Consider the following 20,047-nt stretch of genomic DNA (forward strand, 5'->3'; position numbering starts at 1 on the left):
TTATTCTATGCTTGTGAACAATAGGACAGGAGAATTTGCTATCAGCTAGATAATGAAATTGATGAGAAAATGAATAAATGTACTTGTACAAATCCATCACTAATGCAGTCTTTTCAACTTGCCGCTGTTCTCCAACACCCCGTCCATTTTTGGCTCGTTTTTCAGAATTAAAACGTAACAAACACTTACATAGTGGACACCAGTGTTTCCATTAGGTTGACTTCTTCAGGGTGGTAGTTGGGTCGTCTCAAATTTAACACATTAGAGTTTCATTATTAATATCAGTCCCTTTTCACAAATTTCACTTCAAAGCTGGTTTGCCTGGTACTCCTCTTTTTTTTTCTCGATTCAAACAATGGTGAAGAAATCCAGTTGGGTTGAGTTTTCATTAAAACAAAATGGCTGGTGTATTAACTGCATGCAATTGTGAAATGAACAAGCTCTTTCGTTCAAAAGTTATGTGTGAATGTGTGAATGTGTGAATGACACATTCACACATTCCACACAAGCAACGAAGACGACAACAAACAAGCACACAAAAGACGCCTATTCTTTTACATGTTATGCACCTATGCCGTATCTTGGTGCTCTATACTCGTGGCTTTACTTCCTCTTTTGTAACCATTTCCTTAAACGTGGCTCTGAAAAGCTTGTTGGACGTGTTTCTACTGCATAAACAGAGAGTTTTGTTTTTTTCTTCCTTGAATGCATCTATGTGAAAGCTAAATATGTTAAAGTTTACTCTTTCATTGTGAAATGTCACAAACACTGCAGGGCTTCAGACCAACCGTTCATTAGGAGCTGTTGCACACACAATCCAAGTAACCAGAGTCAAAACAAAGCGAGGTTTGCCATATTTGTAACTCTCCCTTGTGAAGCGCACACGCACATAGACACGGCATGCTCAATTATGTGTGCCGCCCCCGGGCCACTTTCAGACAGGGTTATCCATTACAACGTCTCTGCAGTGACCAGGCCTAATTACACCGCTGTGGAGAGCCTCTTTGCTGCACAGTGGGTGTGTATGTACACGGACACGGGCGCTGTGTGTATATTTGTGTGCGACCGTTGCCTGTGAATGACTCTCCTGGTTGGTTCCGCAATTACCCAAACTCTAGCCAAACCAACTGGCATACACTCGTGTAGTCGTTCAAAGTATTGTTTGGAGTTCAGACACACACACACACACACACACACACACACACACACACACACACACACACACACACACACACACACACACACACACACACACACACACACACTGACAGGCGCACTTTGCTTGGAGCCAATCATGCTCTTTCCCTCCTTTAGCTGGCTGCCAGTGATTCCCATATTTTGTCTTACATGTCCAACTAATAGGCTCTTGGCCGTCTTTGAGGCCCTCCATGGTATTTACAAAGGTCTGCTGAGTTGGACAGCTTGATACCTGTGGGCAGTGTGGAGCACACACACTAATACCCTTGCACTCAGCTTGGTAGAACAGCATAAACGTTTTCTCAGTGTGGTTTGGAATGGTTGGCTGCACTGCAGATTAAACACTCCTGCCGGTTAGACTTAATTGTATTGAGTGTCTTTCAGAATGTATTCATTAAGTATTCCATTTAAACATTTTTTTTCAATTAATCAGTTAATTGTTATAAAATGTGAAAAATGCTGATTGCTATTTCCCAGGGTCTAAGGTGGTCGTTCTTAAATTGTGTCAATAGACTAATGATTCCAGCTCTTATCACTGTTATACAACAGCGTTAGCTTGATCACTAGAATCTTATTTTAGAATTACACTTATTTGCACACCTGCAAAAAGTTAGAGGGGAAGATCCATTGCCCTTTAAGTCTGTGCTTTAAAGTATGCAGCTGGATTCACAACATTGTTAGCCTAGCTTAGCATAGAGACTGGAAGAAAGGAGAAACGGTGAGCCTGACTCTCACCAAACCACAGAAATCTAGATGAATGGTGTTTTATCTCTTTTGTGAGCTTTAGAGGAGCTGCTTAGCGCATTTGTGAACTTTTGAGAAAGCTTTGCTAGCTGTTTGCACTGCTTCCATTCTTAATGCTAAGCTAAGCTAACAGCCTCCTCCTGTGAGGGGTGTTGATCTTCTCAGCTAAGGCCCTGCAGCAAGACGGTAAAAGCGAATCTTTTAAAGCATAATTTCTTTGTTGAAATGAAGAAAATAAAGCTGCAGGATGCCGACGGTTGGCCTCAGAGAGAGAGAGCTGAGCAGCAAAGCACCTTAATGCAGAAGATATTTCATAGCTGAGACATGCTGAGGACATTGGACAGAGAGGCTGTGGATGAGGCCGCTCAGAGCTGTGCTTAACTGTCCCCCGGGTGGATTTCTGTCTGCAGCCGGCTGTGCTGCTTAGAGAGGTTTGGCCGGATACGATGCCGCTCAATATTGGAGCTACACAGCCCTAAACATGACATGGTATCAGTGATGAGAGCACGCTGCGTATCCATCGGAATTGCTTCTAGAGGGGATGCTTTAACCATGAAACCGCTCAGTGCTGGAGCCATAACTCCAGACAAGGGATTAGTGATGAGTATATGTTGCATATCAAATCACCTTTTGACTGGAGGGATGATTTACCCAGCAGTGCATTTACACTCAGGCACTTCCTCGCTGCCTCTCCCAGGATTCTTGGCCTCGCTTGCTTTCCCTGAAGCTCTACTGCAGTGGCCATTTTGCCTTCTTTCTACTACTTTTGAAAGTTAAAGTCTTCAGGGTCTCAAAATGGTGTAGAGGCAAATGAACAAGAATGAGAGAACTGGTTTCAACAAACATGGCGTCATAGGCCAGATGATCAAATTTGCCCTCCTGCATCGGCAACATCCTCCATCAGCCTCCGTAGCTTCTTAAATGCCATTGAATATTAATAATTACAGTGTATCGAGTCTTAACAGCCTGATTGGTTACAAAGGTTAAATTTACTGTTCAAAATTAACATCATTCGGACTCGACTGAATCATCACAGTTTACAGACTTTGCCCTACTGTATTTACCAAAGATGTATGTATCAAGTAGAGTTTTCTTTGCAGAAAGGGTTTATACCAACATTTGAGATGCACTCACATTCAGGTTTACCTCCAAATTAAGTGGTTTAGATACTCTGGCAGAACTATTGGCTTGTTGATTACTGTATAAAGTCTGATTATCTGACTTGTTGGACGTCGCGATCTTATCTTTCAAAATTTCAGAAAATTTAAAGATAACCAAAAGTATCAGAATTATCTATTTCATGTATATTAAAAAGACAACTGATTTACTGCATAACTACATAACTGCATCACCGGCTACTCACTTGTTCCAGAGCTTTCTTCCATATGACACATCTTCATCAGAGAATGTTGTTTGGTCAGCTGTCACTTATCTTTAGGTGACATCCAATATTATGAACAGCACTACAACTTCTACTAATGAACTTTTGACCTTCATTGGACAAGACTGTGTAATATGGTCAAAGGCCTCAAAATGAGTAAGTGGAACTTGAGTTGAGATTGCTGTTTTGCAAGGTCAAGATTATTCAGATAACGGCTATTTTCTCCAAGAGTCAGTCCCAATTAAGAGAATAATCAAAGTGTTTTTTTTTTTTATTGGAAACTTTCCCATTTCCCATGTCATAATACTTTAACTTGGATAACATGCTTTGGTGCATGTCTCATTAGATTTTTAAAACAGATGTAAGCAGATCACTTGTCATGTCATTCCTTCTAGATTAAATGTTATTGTGTGCCCCTGATAAGCTCCGATGTCTCCATGTTGTCCCGATTGCTGTTAGATACGTGAAGCTCATTAACTCAACCAAACAGCAGTTTGAGGAAGACAAACTCAAATGAAATCTCCTGCAAATGAGGTTTAGCGTCGCTGCTGCAAATAGATTACAAACGAGGAGTTGTATTCCCAACGTCAGCTCTGATTAGCGCGGCGAAGACGCCCGCTCGTTCTGTTTTTAGACAGAGTTGTTCCTGTGTGACAGCTCGGCGACTCAGAGGAGGCTTGATGTGTCGTGTCCCTATTAGACGTGACGCTTTTCGCGCCTGTTATTCTTTTTAATCTGCCGTGTCAGTCACGCTCCCGACTTTTTTTCTCGTCTTTACCTCAATCTTTTTTGGCTGTGTCTTTCCCGCCTCTCGCTCTGCCCTTTTTCGGTTCTTTTTCTTTCTCCCTTTCGACGTGTGTTAATGCGGCCAAGGTGTCGCCGGTAGAAGATGAAAAGATCCAGCCCTGATTCAGGCATGGCAGTCATGTCAGTTTGCAAAAGTAGGCCAGGTGCCTCTTTTCCCCCGTCAGCTCCCTGTGCTGCTGCCTGGCTTCCTGAGGTGCTTTTTAGTTAGATTACATTTTTTATATATTTTTTTACATTTCTTAATGTAATGAGCTGTACTCAACTGAGACTGCAGTTATTTGAAAATAATGCTCACATCTTCGCAGTTTGCTACTAGTTTATCACGCATCTGTTGTATAAAGAAAAAAGATTGCCTAAAGATAAATGGTTTGGTAATTTGATAAATTTTGGTAATTTCTAATGAAAATTCAAGTTATGAATCTGTCTTCGACTTTAGTTTCAGGATGTTGATTAAGTGCAGCTTTGCTTTGTAGCTTTTACTCACTGAGCAACAATAAATAGCAGTCCTTCCCCACCGCTAACAAGCTCCAGTGTTGCATTCTCAGTCACAGCACGGGAAGTTTTATCTCTGCCAGTCGTAGCCTGAGGAGATTATGAGTGTAGTCGTGTGGGTGTGTGTGTGCGTCTGTCTGTCCGTCCTTGGTTAATCTCGCATACAACTGGACTCCAATATTTTCATGTGCCAATGCTCAAGGAACTATCGCAGATGCAGAGATTCAGACGTTTTGAAAACCATATTTTATTAATATTTTTTAATTTTCATTGACTGCTGACTCCTTATTAGTCTCAACCGGCTGGTAGGGGCCGCAAGTCATAAACTACTTCTTCAATTTGGCATTTTGTTTTCGTCTACTGATACAAATTGTTCCCATCTTGATTTTCCCACCCAAGGAAGACAATTGTATGCGTGACCTTTGTATTTGATGCCTGCTTGCAAATTTCCTTCGGGATGATAAAATTTGAACGTTATCACTGCGTAAATCATTTAGTCTTTTGTTGCGATGATTGTGTTGCAAAAAGTGAGCCAGGTGCGAAAGTGTTATTCCTGCCTTTTTACTGCTCATCTACTGACAAATCTAGCTACTTTGTTGTCGGACATTCCCTATATTCCTATATATATTTGTGGCCATGTGAATCAAGCGATAAAATGTACTTTCCATTCATAAAAATGCACAAAAACCTTACAGATTGGCCTCCTCTAAAGTGATGCTAAATGACTTCCTTGTAAGGGAAACTTTCCTGATGCTGGGATTGTGACATCCATCTGAACACTTTAAATTTTTGATTCATATTTAAGTCTTTTAAGAAAGAATTCTGAGCAACTACTCAAACCTTTAAGTCGTCTTTTTTTCCTCTAAATTTGAACCCGGCTGCTGGCAGCTATAATTTGTCTTGCTTTTTTCAAATGGCATTTCTTAAGAGCCACTGCCTCGCTCCAAAATGTGTTTGGCATTTCTTGTTTCTTGGATGCTAAAATATGGAGAAGGAGAGGGAAGACGTTACAGAATGGGTGATGATTTGAAGACAGCATATAATGAGCATGTTTATTTATTTGTCCAAATTAGTGTTAACTTCCTTTTAGACATCTGGAATGAGCTTACAGTGATGATTGACTAAATCTATCCAGACTCTTCACAGCTGCAACATCAGAATGCCAAAGAGTTCATGTTATCCCATCACCCAAACGTATATCTAAATATAGTTAAGTGGCTTTATTTATACTGTGTAAAACAGCTTGTTTCACGGATTCTCTCTTTTTGTGAAAAATAAGTTGAAATTAAAATACTCACAGCTGCATCGCAAGTGAATGAATTTCAGCACTATCGTAATCAGCAAAACTAAGATAAGTCTAAGCTGCAGTATCTCCATCCTTTTATCTTGAGCTCGACAGCTTCAGACCACAGCCCTGTTTGTGTATTATTCCAGCATATCCGAACAAGAAAAGCTTATTTAAAGTTTATTTAAGGAATCCATTTTTATACACTACAGGTCAGTGATCTCACTGATCTTTCTCGCGTTAGCAGATATGGCTTTTCAGCTCTGGCTCCTGCGTTTAAATGAGCTCTGTGCACACAAACAGTTTGATATCTTTATATCTTAGCTTGCCTCACTGTATTGATGTCACATTACCTGATACATAAACAACATGAACATAATAAAACACTATATAGTTACGGCCCTTGCTGAGGCAAAATGCTGTTTGAGGGACTTTTTTTTTAGGAAACAAACCCTCTCAAATGTTGAGAATTAAATTGTCAAATTTAAAAATGCTGTATATTGTTATATTTGGTGTATATTTGAAAATGATATACATATTTCCATAAATGCTTTGCTGCATGTACTACAGAGATGGCCTGGAGATTGTTAACCCTTTATGTTCTTCCAGCAGCAGTTGTTCCACCGAGAGTTTGTGTCAGTTTCAAAGACTTGTGGGACTTAGGATAACATTTTATTTAGTCCAATCTATTTGTTGCTAAGTCTTTCCTTGATGATGATTAGAGTTATTTGGTATAATTACTAATCCGAATCCTTGATTATCTGGATTTTTTTTTTTAATTTGTGTATTAAAAGTACTAATAAGCGTACATTTTGACCAAAAATACGCCTCGCTGATCATTTCTGACTGGTTAGGATCCAGGCAGACTTAGTGATAAACGTGTAATTTCGGAGGAAATTCCTCTTTGTATTTCGCTCTTTTTTCTCAAAGTACACATGACTCTCATACTGTCTGTTCTGTCGCCTCCATCTTGCAGAGTGTAAAGTTGCCTTCAATGCCCCCGCGTCCCTGTTTGATTACGTTCATTCTGTGACAAAGCTAAACGGCAGTCTGTCCCGTAATCTCCGTCATTCATCAATGTCAGCCTTAATAGGGGCAGAGAAGGGAAGGAGTGTCAGGGAGCCCTGTTGGTAAACCTCCTGTGACTGCGTATACATCTGCTGGTGTGTGTGTGTGTGTGTGTGTGTGTGTGTGTGTGTGTGTGTGTGTGTGTGTGTGTGTGTGTGTGTGTGTGTGTGTGTGTGTGTGTGTGTGTGTGTGTGTGTGTGTGTGTGTGTGTGTGTGTGTGTGTGTGTGTGTGTGTGCAGATATAACCTCCTTCGCCTATATGCTCCCATATAGCCCATTTTGTTTTATGTGGGTGCAGCAATATGTACTTCAGTTTAGTGAGCATTTCTATAGATACCGACGAGAACCTTTCCCTGTGCGGAAAGGTAAGCGTGGGGGCATACACAAGTGAAATGTCTTCACTTGTGTATCCGTGCTGTCAGCTCGCCCCACAATCTTCGCTCGCACAACGGTGACCCCCAAAGAGGAAGAGGAGGAGGAGGAGGAGAGCAAAGAGGTGTTATTTGTGGTGAGGGGAATTTCACCACTCCCTGCCAGACAGGGAGGCTCGATTCCAGCTGTCTACCAACAAGTTACCCCCCACCCCTCCCTCCTCCTCCTCCCTGTCTCCGCCTGCACGCCTCCAGCATTGGACACAAAGGCTTTTCTCAGCTCTGGCTTTTCACAGTGTGGAGATAATAGAAGACTCTTTTTGTCTCTCTACAAACAGCTCCATAACTACTGGTGCTGTGTTCTCAGTCAAACCGAACAGAGCATTAATCGTCCTCCATGTCAAAGGAAGATGTAAAGCCCATCCGTGACATGACGTCCAATTCCTCACAGTGCAATATCCATAAATGTCCGCCGTCGCAGCCGCCGCTGAATATGGAGATTCCAGCTGTAACTCCATTTATGTTTTCAATTCTAAACATTCATTACCCTGAAGCTCGCTCCTGGGATTAAAAAATATAACAGCACACTCAATGAAACCACCTCTTTGAGGTTGCTTGTGTAGGTTGTCTGAGTCGGATTCAGCAAACGCTCCTCAATCTGCAGATTTATTGTGAGTCACTTGTTTCAACCCAATGTATGCCACCTGTTTATGAGTAGTCACGCGTTCCGTGAGATTTGAGACTAAGTTAGCTAACTAACTAACTAACCATAAAAGTTTATTACAAGAATAGATCACGCTGCAGATCTTGTAGGAAATTAGCAAACAAAATAATTGCAACTGTATTAGTGTCAGTTGTTTTATTAGGGAATTACAATGCGAGATGAGAAAGTGAATCTTGGCTTCCAAAGGAATTTCTCTGAAATAACTGCTTTATTTAAACTTAATTATCTAGTCATCATTCATTTACTATTGAAAACTGTATATTCCACATGTTTAATTGGATGCTTGCCTGTAGATACACATACACACTTACAAACACTCTTGCATTTCTTCTCTTGCTTGAATTGTCTAATTATAAAACTCCTGTCAAAGCGTAGGCGCTCGCATCTCCTCCTCCGTCCTCAAGGACAGCAGAGGGCAACAAAAGTAGCTACCACTGTGGTTAGCAGTTGTAGTTTTCAAGGTGACTTGAACTTTTCTCATTTATTTTTCTAGATCTAACCCCCCTGCCCTTTTCTATGAATACATGTTGCTGTAAGAAATCCAGCAGAGATAGGACCAAATCTAGTTGTTTTTTTTAACAAGTTAAATCCAACAAGGCGATTTCCACTGCAAAATCTGCATATTTCAACAATCTCCTGGAAGCTAGTTGCATCATGTGTTTACTTCTAGGTGTCGGTGTTTGCCTCATTTGAAGATGCTAGTTATAAATTTCTAAAAGAGAGTGCAGTAGAAGAAAATGGCCTTGTCTCACCCAATTACCTGCCTTTTTGAGCGTCTTTAAATAAGGTATAAAGCTTAAAGATTTGTATAAGGTTCTTGCTGAAGTAGGCGGTTCTGGTAATGTGGACTTAAAAACCCTGGGGAAAGAACTGATAGATAAATAAGACGTTAAACAAGCCCAGCTGATTCAGCCTTTCTAATCCATCCTTCCTCCAACCCCAAACTTGGGACCCCCCCCTACTGTTCCGAGTCAGGCCCAGCGGGGAAAGCTTACCTTTAGCTGTAAAGCTCGTTTGCTGGGTTGTGCAGCTGTCGACTCCATATCTATCTGCCTGTGTCGGCGCTGGAGAGGATACTCCAGGGTGCGTTGGAGAGGGTAGGGAGATTAGATACTGAGTGCCGATACCGCTCTTCTCTCCCGCTATGCCTCCTCTCCGCCGCCCGGCTCCAGGAGAAAAAGGCTGGTGGAGGCAGCTTTCAAAGACCCAGAGGAAGAAGGGATGCTCCCCGTCGTGATTTCTGCGGGCTTGTCTCTTTCATTCTGCCCGTCTGGCTTCTTCATCTCCTCTTCGGCTTTCTTTTCTAAAACTAGTCCTCTTCCCATGGCTGTGGAAAACAAGAACACTGCAATAACACCAAAAGAAAAAGAAATGCATGACTAAAAAGCAAATTTTCATGAGATGCTTTTGGTTCAATGCCCTGTTGAACATGACATGCCTCTCTACACTTTGCGCAGCGATTTTTATGTGTATATTGGGAGCTGCTATGCATTCACCTTGGAGATGGCTTTATTGATCGCTCTGTCTCTCAGTGAGCTACATACCTTTTAAATTTGTTGACTGAATGTTTGGTGAGGTGTTTTTGCTGTGTGCTTGTAAGCTGTTAGGGTGTAGAAAGGGAAGCTGAGCCATTTGGGAAAAACAGATGTGTGAGGAGAAAAACACTGAAGGGCACATAGCAACAGAGCCTTGACACAAGTCTGGGGCCACCATGAGGTTGACAGTTTGGGTTTGTTGGATGGATTACAATGATATTTGGTGCATTTAATACACACAACTGTTTTAAAATGATCTTTTTTCATAAACAAGGAAGGAAATCATATGCTGCTATCCCATTTATCTTATTTTTTCAATATACTGTTCAGGTTAACTATTAATTGTTCATTTTTCCCCATTTTAAGTAGAACTTTCTCAAAGGGTCCTGGCACCAAGTTGTATTGTAAATCAAAGCTTTCAGCAATCCATCTTTTTTTTGTTCTATAAAAACAATGTGTCTGTGTGTATTTGGTGAATAATTCGTGCCTGTACCAGCTGATTTCGACATTTTGGATTTTTATTGATCGATTATTAATCGATTAATACTTTTATAGTGTGCTAAGTAGAAATATATATATATATATATATATATATATATATATATATAGGTTTAAGGCTTCAATTGTTAGCTTGGCTTTTTATTGGTTTTAATTTAGTTGCGGAGCTCTGTTTGTGTTTGTCGTCAGTTGTGCCGGACTTTGTGTTCAGTGCTAATTGTTAGCATGCTAACATGCTGAACTAACATGGCGAACATTATCTCAGCCAAACAAGACCGTGTTAACGCTGTTAGCATGCTGACATTTAGCTAAGAGCGCTTATCTCATAGCGCGGTTGAGGCTAAGTATTCTTTGCTTAATCACACCGTAGCACTTTTGTAGCAACTCCAATGTCAAATAAATAAGTATAAATAAAAAATACAACAATAAGCATTTGTTCTGTAGCACTGAACGGGCTCAAAGATACAGTTAAATATTTTGATGATATTTAGCACTTCCCTTTATGGTGGTTGGAGGCACCTATTGTAAGTCACATAAAAAAATGTTTGCTAAAATTTAATTTAAACAGTGGCAGCCAAAGACATTGACAATAGTTTGTGTTCATTCTTGACCATAAGAACAATATATAGGGCAAAAATAATGTCAACTTGATCTTTCTTGACTAGAGATTATTTTTGGCAAGTATGAAATTGCATTTTGTTCTGGAAGGGCTTCACTGAGATAAAAAAGGGTACAGGTCACATTTAAGTGTACCATAAGAGAAGCTTACAGCAAAAAAAGTCCAATTCTTGATAACCTTGGAGTCTTTTATTAAATTAGAGACTCCGTATGCAAGCAGTGTGCCTTTTACAAACCCTCGTGAACACCAAGGCACGGCTCATAAACGCGGTAGCATTTACACATGGCTGTTCAAACCTTGGTACCATCCATCACTATTTTATGGCTAGTTAGCTCAGCTCCTGCTGCACTGCCCACACACACCCCACGGGGCGTTTTCACCATGGCTCGTAAAAAACATTTCACACCTCGCCATGGTGCGTGCATGTCCTTTTCAATAACACCTAGGAGTTGACTTTTGATGAAATACTGGTGTTACTTGGTTCAAGGTGATGCACCAACAGAAAGAGATATATGATGCTAGATATAAACGTTGCGGTTTCAACACAGAAACAGGTTAATCCCTAAACAAAGGGAATAGATTTACTGTATTTGCAGAGAGAGTTGTCTTAATCTTCTCAAATGTGTCTCTCAAACTGGTCAGATTATCATCTCCACGTGGGAAACTGTGTTAAATCCATGACAAATAGCTGGATGGGTGGGATTAAGTGACTTTCCACAAGTGTAGGAGGTTGGCTTTGGAGAGAAAAACTATTTTAAGGTCTTTTATTTCATAATGTTTTGAAGCGGCGTCTCTCAATTCCCCTAACCCAAAGCACATTGTTTCATTACATTGTTTGGACTGCTGATTAAAGTTGTGAAGTACTGTAGACCTTTATATGAATAGGCACAAGGCACGGCAAATTCCACTGAATTCATGTGTGGTTTCTCATTAGAGCATCTTAAAAAAATAAAAATAAAGAAGCCAGAAGTGCTACAAAGAGAGTCTTTGGGTTTGCTCGGGCTGAGGGCTTTCGGCAGGTTCTCTGTTTAACTGACGGCAGCTGTTTACCACAGAACAGTGTAGAGGCTCATTATTAGAGCGTGAAGCTTGTTATGAGGCCTTGTGAGAGACTCGTTAGCTGCTAATTATTTCTGAGGAGCTGCCTGGCGGGTCTGGATGAAAATGAGTATTTAGAGATCCGGAGTGACGGCACAGTACAGTAGGAGGATGGATGCGGTGTTGCAGAGACAGAGGTCAAATGTGTCAGTAAATACTACTGTGTGTCTGAACCTGCTGGGAGTTTATTCAGATTAAAGTTTGGCTTGTGGCTATCTGGGTTTTGTGTGATATTTTGTTTTTCTTCAAGATAATTATAACGTGGATAAACTATTTATTGGAGTAATAAAAGGGGGGAAAAAAGCCTGCATCCAAGTTGATCTTTGACTTTATTCAATCTTAGTTTTGGTTCTTGACACTGTGTGTAGTTTCTTGTGCACAGCAGCTTTTAGGCATTTTGCTGTTGTTTTCTAGCAGACACGATTGACAAGGAGCCACCTTCACACAAAACAAAGTCAATGGAGAGCAATTCATTGTTTTAAATGCAGCTTTAAATTTCTCTTAATATTGTATGTCTTTGTTTTTGGTGCATTTAAACCATAAAATTAACTAAAAGAGAGAAAAATCAAACATGATCATAGCTTTCATTAACTGGTGATATATCGTACACAGTATCTCGAACCATAGCACACCTTGGCTGCAGTCAAAGGAAGCGGGGAGTGTTAATGTCAAAAGAGTTTCTCTAATGTTGTAATTAGCTCTGTAAAGGTCAGCTCCTCCACCGACTCAATGTCAGTACACTTTTACTGGCACTTACTTGATTTCACACACGGCAAGTTTTTCTTTCCTTTTCTTGTCTGGCATTTGTTTTTCTAACTTTGATTGATTTAACAACCTACACATTTCTTCTAGTCCAAGCAGCCCCTTAATGAGACTGAAAGCAAAGTTTTTCTGCAGTGTATACAGTACCAGTCAAAAGTTTGGACACACCTTCTCATTCAACTACTTTGAAGAATCTAAAATATAAAACATATTCTGGTTTGTTGAGCATTTGTTTGTTTACCACATAATTCCATATGTGTTCCTTCATAGTTTGGATGTCTTCAATATTAATCTACAATGTAGTATTTTTTTTTTAAATAAAGAAAAACCATGAGAAGGTGTGTCCAAACTTTTGACTGGTACTATATATATATATATTATATATATATATATATATATATATATAGGCCCATTAAGGTGTGTGAGAGTATGCATCTACACAAGCATTAGCAAAGGTAAATGGGTATATATTTTTCCCTTTTCAATATTTACTGTACCTAAAGTAGTCTGAGACTTTGCCAACAATCATATGAGATGACATTTTATTAAACCCCATAGGGATTTGAGTTGTCGCAGCAGAAAATAAGATTCAATTAATGGACTGTATATAGTAAGTTGAGGTAGTCATCGTGACATCACCCATTGGTTTGTTGCTGTTTTGAAGCCTCGAGTTTGGAGCTTTTTTTGCGGTTGCCATCTTGTTTTTTTTAAACCATTGAACAGAAGTGACCATATTTGGAATACAGAGAAGTTAGGCTCTGACCCGGTAGTGACCTGTCAATCACAGTAAGCCCGCCCTAATGCATACTCAGCTTTATGGTCTATTTGACTCTAAATGGACCATCATTTACTAAATGAACATTATGCTGTTTTGAAGAAGACTAGAAACTAGGGATTAAGACCATAAGACATTTACAATGTTTACTGAGGTAATAAATCAAGTGAGAAGTAGGGTCATCGTCTTCTTTTTGCAACCAGAGAGGTCTCCCCCTGCTGGTCAGTAGAGAGAATGCAATTTTTATGACACTTCAGTACTCGCCAGAACCAATGTTGCCGCCTGATAAAAAACAACAAATGCTCTGGGACACCGCAATAGCTGGGACACCGCAATAGCTGGGAAATGTTTTACCCATCTCCACTGGTTCCAAAGGTTGATACTTTGTACCTGACAGTGGGCAGCCTCTTTCAGTCTGTGCTTCTCACTGTGAAGAGAGGAGAATTTTTTAACAGCATCTCGCAGGCTGCATGTTTTTTTTATGCATAGCACAGAGGACAGAAATAGCCCCGGCTCCAGCCCTGCATTTCTTATTGTTCCAAATAGGAGCTCTGAGCCAGGCGACTGATGTGGTCCTTCAGAGCAGAATAAACCCCCTGCTGGATGAGAAGCCAGATTTATGTGCCTGTGTTATTCCTGATGGTGATGGAGAGGGAAGACTGGAGTTTGAGAGCTGATACTGCTGTGCACAAAGAAATACCGCATCTAGATCTACTGTTCTGTGATTACAAATACAACAAATAGTCGACCCTTTAATTTGACTTATTGATTACAGATGATTTGATATCAAGGTTTTGTTCGCGTTCTCTTGATAGTCAAGCGAGCCTCTTCATCCGCCTGATGTCTCTCTCGGATAGGCGTGCTGAACACGTAATGCTTGAAGCACACTCACCTCAAACAGTTTTGTACTACAAAGGCGTCATTGTTATTCTGAACTCCCCGCACACATTGGTTCTTTCTGAGGAAGTAATCGTTGGGTGTTGATGTGGTAATAATGTATTGCGCAGAGGTGGCACCCTTTTGTTGTGTTGAATTACAGGAAAAAAAGAAAAACCTGACTCGTCCTTGGTGTTCTGGCTGAACCCTCTGGCTCAGGAAGCCATGTTCTCCTTTTAACCTTTTTCATTTGATTAAGAGGGAAAACAGTGTTTGACCTGCGCTGTGGGGAGGCAGGCAGGCAGCTGGGATTTGGGCCAAAACAGCAGGAAACGCAGCTCAAGTGGGGGGAGCTGGCAGGGCCAAGGGTGCTGAAGGTCCACACACACACACACACACACCCACACACACACACATTTTCTTCTGTGTGTGTGTGTGTGTGTTTGTGTGTAATTGGTTACACAAAAACAGATTATTTACTGTGGAATTGATGATGTAGAACCAGAGCTAAAATAAAAGAGAATATATTTCAAACGTAACAGTAATGGGTTGATAATGTTGCTCTGTGGCATTCAGCTTGTTTCCGGAGTTCTTCAACCATCTAGTGATCAATGATTGGTCAGTTTTAGTTTGCTCATTTCTGTCTTCTCTGACAGAAATAATGTTTTATAATTATAAATTACAGTCCTTTCTTTTTGTTACCATCAACAAAAATCATCACTTTCTAGTGATTTTTCCACATTCGAAAAACTACATCTCCTCAAGACCCAAGGCAAGGGTTAAGGGTTAAATGGTTACTTATTAAGTAAAGTTATAAATTAAATGCCTGGCTCTCTCTCTCTCACTGAGGTAATAAATGAATAAAATAAACTGATAATTAGTTATTTACTGTAGACGCTGGGTAAATTTGCCGGTGTGCCAGCTGCAAACACAGCAAGGTTCTATTTTGTATCAAAGGGAAAACTCCCTGAAAATGATAACAACATATGGCAAAGCCTGCATTGCTGAAAACTCACGCACACAAGGTTCCCATCTGCTTATCTTAGATAAAACCATACACTTATGATACAAGGGGTATACCTTGTTATTTGGATCCGACAAGCATTTCAAAACTAAATTACAAGTAAAAGGAGTGCTTAGAGACAGCATGTTAGTTTGTGGCTGGTGGTTTGATTGCATACACTGTACTGATTGAACTCCAGCCAGCTCCATGACTGCTGTTCTTGCTGAGTCTGACCTCTGACCTCCCATCAGAGAAGGGCACAAGAGCCACACATAACGTCAACTACAGTGCATCACATAATGAACAGAATTTAGATTCAGAGGCTGATGCCAATGTTTCATTTTCCTTTCAGCCATTTAGCGGACGTAGAAAAGATGCAAACACAATAGATTCTTCTGTCTGCAGTTTGAGTGAAGCCGTAACCACAGCAGCATTTACATTCAAATATATACAGGCTATCCATTAGGGAATATTAGCTAAATTAGCTTTGTAATGAAAATACAATTCAACTTAGCATAGGTGTAATTGAGCAAAACAGCAATATATACCTTTCTCTTTCTCAGAGTGTGACGGAGGATGCCCATACATCAGCCTAATTGCCATTATGGCAGCGAGTGAGTCACGCGGTGACGGTGAACAGCTCTTGAGAGTACTGTATGCGGCCCGATGCACCACCAGCCATCTCACATTACTGAACAGCATTGACATTCAGAGGCTGACGCCGCCGGCTGCCCGATCATGCAGCAGGCGGAATCTATTTGGCAACAAAATAACAAGTCGAAGAGAGCAGTTTTTAACTTGTCTCACATCATCTGGTTCACACTGTGGCAGTTAAAAGAAGGGTTTGGTTGTCATGGCTTCAAATCAGTGAGCATGTTTAGGTAGACAAACAATATTTGAATAAGATGTTTGTATCATGATCATCTTCATGTATGTTGTAATAGTTTGGTAGTTTTTGATGTGTTTAATACAGGCTATACCTTTTTATTTTGTGTCCCCCCCCCCCCCCCTGTCAACAAGCAATAATCCAACCATTATACCATTGAAGCCAGAGTGCAGTAAGGATTTTTAAAATGCTTTAGAAACAAGGCTTTTATAGAGGTTATTCATTTATCAGAGTCAAACTACAGGACATGTCCTTGTAATGATGGAAAGTAAGACACTGTGAAACCTGCATGTTTTTATTTTCATTTCTTCACATAATATCTTGAATTAATTCTGCATTTCTTAAGGTTTTTCCATGGCTCCAGTGGTTGTGTAAATGCTGTTTGGATGTCTTTTTGAGTTTACATTTCAACCATACACATGGGGCCCAAAACTAACGCTGGACTGCCCTTCATAATTACAAACTGCCAGCCACAATTAGCCGGTGCTTTATTCCTAAGAGAAGGTCACTGTTGATTAATCATGCAAGGGAACATTCTAGTCCCCTGATGAATTAGCTTTATCTTTGGTTGTCAGCAGTGTTAGACAGTTACAAAGATGTGACGTGTATGTGTAGAGGATTTGTTTAAAGGAGCCCTATGTGGAATTTTATAATAATAATAATAATAATACATTTTATTTATAGAGCGCTTATCAGAGTACTCAAAGACGCTTAAATCCACGATTGAGGGATTGCCTCCACATGGCTCTCAACAAGCCGTTCGTCTAGCAGCTAACGGTGTTAACAGCTCAACGAGTGCAAACAATGGCTAACATCGCTGACAGAAGGGAACCTGAGAAATGCCACCAGTCCGTTACCAGTGCAGAACAGGGAGTCACATGCACTAACACGCATGAGCAGCCGGACCATTAATATGCTAAATTAATGCTCTGAATGTCTTATTGAAAAGCCCTGAATGCACCTTTGACAGAGCTGGGTTGATTAACAAAAGTAAAGTGACGAGTAATGTAATGCACTCATTTTGCTGCTGACTGATCAGCAAAGTGATGTAATAACTTTTCAATTAATATTTTATACGAGTAATTGTTGGTAGTTTTCAAGTAACTTGCCCAATACTTGTTGTCGGACAATTTTCAAAGTGTTGACATGGAAGTACAGGTCTTTTTCCTCAATGCAGGAAAACTGCACATTTAGATTTACTGGGACATCTAACTGGGATTTAACCAATATTTAAGCTGATGGAGCTGTTATAATTCAGTGCGTGTACGACAGACTCCTTTCTTATTACACAGACTAATTTGATTGAGTGTTTCTATAAAAATATTCATTAGTGGAGCTTTAAAGTTATTAGTTATACCAGTGTTCGACTGGACACAATGTTCAATCTATAGTGCATTGATCTCCTGCCACACATATTGCCCACCCACTCAAACTTGTGTGCATTATAAACAGTGTCTCATTTTTGAAGTAAACTTTTCATTTGAAATGATTGTCTTTAATGTAAAGCAGTCCTTCCTCGCTTTCTGACCTTGTCATTTAAAAGTGTGTCATCCATGGGTAGAGCTACACTGCACGTGTAAACAGGCTATTAGATGGAGTAAGGTGGAGGTTTAGGAAGGCTGGAGCAATAATGCAGCACAAAGAAACGTCTCCCGCTCCCCTTTTATCACGGCTGTAATTACCGCATTCCATTTGTCAAAGAAATAAACAATAACAGGCACCCGCCCGCAGCTATCTGCTACCTCACACATTGTCCTCCTCTTCTTCTCCTCTTCTTCTCCTCTCTCTCTGTCACACACACACACTCATATTAATTCCTCCCTTTATCCTTACGATATATTAGTCTCTCACAAACACACAGAGGCTCGCTCTCATAAACAACGACCCCACTCATTAATTCAATCTCTGGTGATGATTTATTTTCTCGCTCATCGCACAAACACATCCAGAGTTTCTTCTTCTCTTCTTCTCTCATACCCATTTCTCCGTCCATCTCCACTTCCTCCCGCGATAAATGGGTTGAGGCGGATGGTACTGTAGCTTATGTGCACCAATGGCCCGAGAGCCTTCCGCTGTTTATCTTGGAGATAATGATAATGCTTTAGGGTGAGCAGTCCCGACTCATCGCAGCCCTTTATTGCCTCAACAATGAGAGCGTGGAGCTTAGAGATGACTATTACTAAGAGATACAGCATTAGATAGGCAAGTGTTTTAATCGCTGGCACACCAGACTCAATGGAATAAAGAGAATTTTCAGAGCAGGAGATAGTGATTCGATTTTAAGTGGTCATCTGTGAGATTTTCGTCTAATTTTGTCCCAATTCTTTACGTCAAAAGCTGTTTTTTTGTATCAAATATGTGCTGAAATTTAAGAGACACGACGTACGATCAGATTAGCATTTGATGGGTGGATTTAGTTAATTGCTCAGTGAGCATTACAATGGACTGGTGATGACTATCACAGCTTCCTGGTTTCAGATTGTGGGAAGCAGTTGGTCGGATATATGCATGGATTTCGCGTTATGGGCTTCAAAGCTAATTGGGGAAAAGACAGATTATCATTGCGAAAGAGGCGCTATCTCTTACAAGGCAGATATTTTTCTATGTCCCAGCTTTGAATATTATCCACAAGAGAGGGGCTGTGGGCATTGTTGCTGGCTCCGGCTGTGTAATGTCAAATCGATACCCGGTGCGCTTCGGGTTTCACAAATGAAAAATACAAGCAGATTTGATCAATGTACAAGAGGGATGTATGACTTGAGGCTTGTACTGATCTCGTAATACAAGACAGATCCATAGCGCAGCCTCAGTGGTCGAACAGCCGATGTTAATGGATGACCGGCACTTAGTTGGCGCAGGTTTGACTCGTTCTTATTGACTGAATAAGCCCGAAAAATCTTTAAGTAGGACTCCTACTTTCTTTTGAATAGCAGCATGATTAAATAACACGCACAATCCTCTGAAGTGTCACTCTTCTGTCAGGAACAAAACTGAATGTCAGATACACTTCAGTGACATCAAATCTGACTGAAATCATGTTGTAACTGTACTACGTTTGGAATAAAACTCCTTATCTGTGACACAGGATTTCCCCCAGAGAGAAAACACATCTCAATCTACTGGGTTCAAGGGGAATTCCCCCAAATATTGTGACAGTCATGGTATTGAAAATGTTGCTATTATTTTCATGGTAATAGATGGAAGCCGTATTACCCAAATATTAGTGCATTCATCCACCTTATGTTGAGAGAGGTTCAGTTGTGCCTCTTGGCATTTGATTTTAGTTCCACATTTTATTAATTCATTTCTGTAAATCAATTCTTCTCTATTGCTCTTCTTTTTCCCAGTTTCCCAGTTTGTTTACTTACCTTAAACAAAATTTAGTCTGGAAAGATGACTTATAATCTTTGTTTTCTCCTCATACAACAGTTTCCTTTACCAATAAATTATTGTTTTACACAATTTGACATATTTAATTAATGGCATTTGAAACCACACCACCATCACTGATTGTATACTGTTAAGACATTTAACATATGTAGCACACAGCGGACACGTTCTACAAACAGATAAAAATAATAGCATTAATAAAAATGAATGTATAGTAGCCGAAAGTGTGCCAGTCCAGGGACTGATGTGAGAAGACTGTGGCTCCTCTGGAGAGTTGTGCAATGATTTGGGGAAGTAGGACATGCGTTGAAATGAGGTTTGAAACCGACACCAGATAAAAGGTTCAAATGCTTTATAACAACTGTGCTAGCTGTGAGCAAACAGCATATGCTGACGTGGAAGACTCATGCGTGGTTAAAAGCTCCAGAGAAATTAAATAAATGGACCTTTAGCTATGATTTTTTTAATGTCAAAAAACTGTTTAAATGTAAAAAATGAAAGCAATTGACTCAGTTCACTGTGACATTATCCTTTTT

General features: G+C 40.3%; 1 protein-coding gene across 1 annotated transcript in view; it reads left to right on the forward strand.

Annotated features, from left to right (window-relative positions):
* Positions 1 to 20,047, forward strand: part of LOC129099391 (V-set and transmembrane domain-containing protein 2-like protein) — a 38,660-nt gene that overhangs the window by 13,181 nt on the left and 5,432 nt on the right. The window lies entirely within an intron of this gene.

The sequence above is a fragment of the Anoplopoma fimbria genome, chromosome 12, assembly GCF_027596085.1.
Source record: "Anoplopoma fimbria isolate UVic2021 breed Golden Eagle Sablefish chromosome 12, Afim_UVic_2022, whole genome shotgun sequence".
NCBI classification, from domain to species: domain Eukaryota; kingdom Metazoa; phylum Chordata; class Actinopteri; order Perciformes; family Anoplopomatidae; genus Anoplopoma; species Anoplopoma fimbria.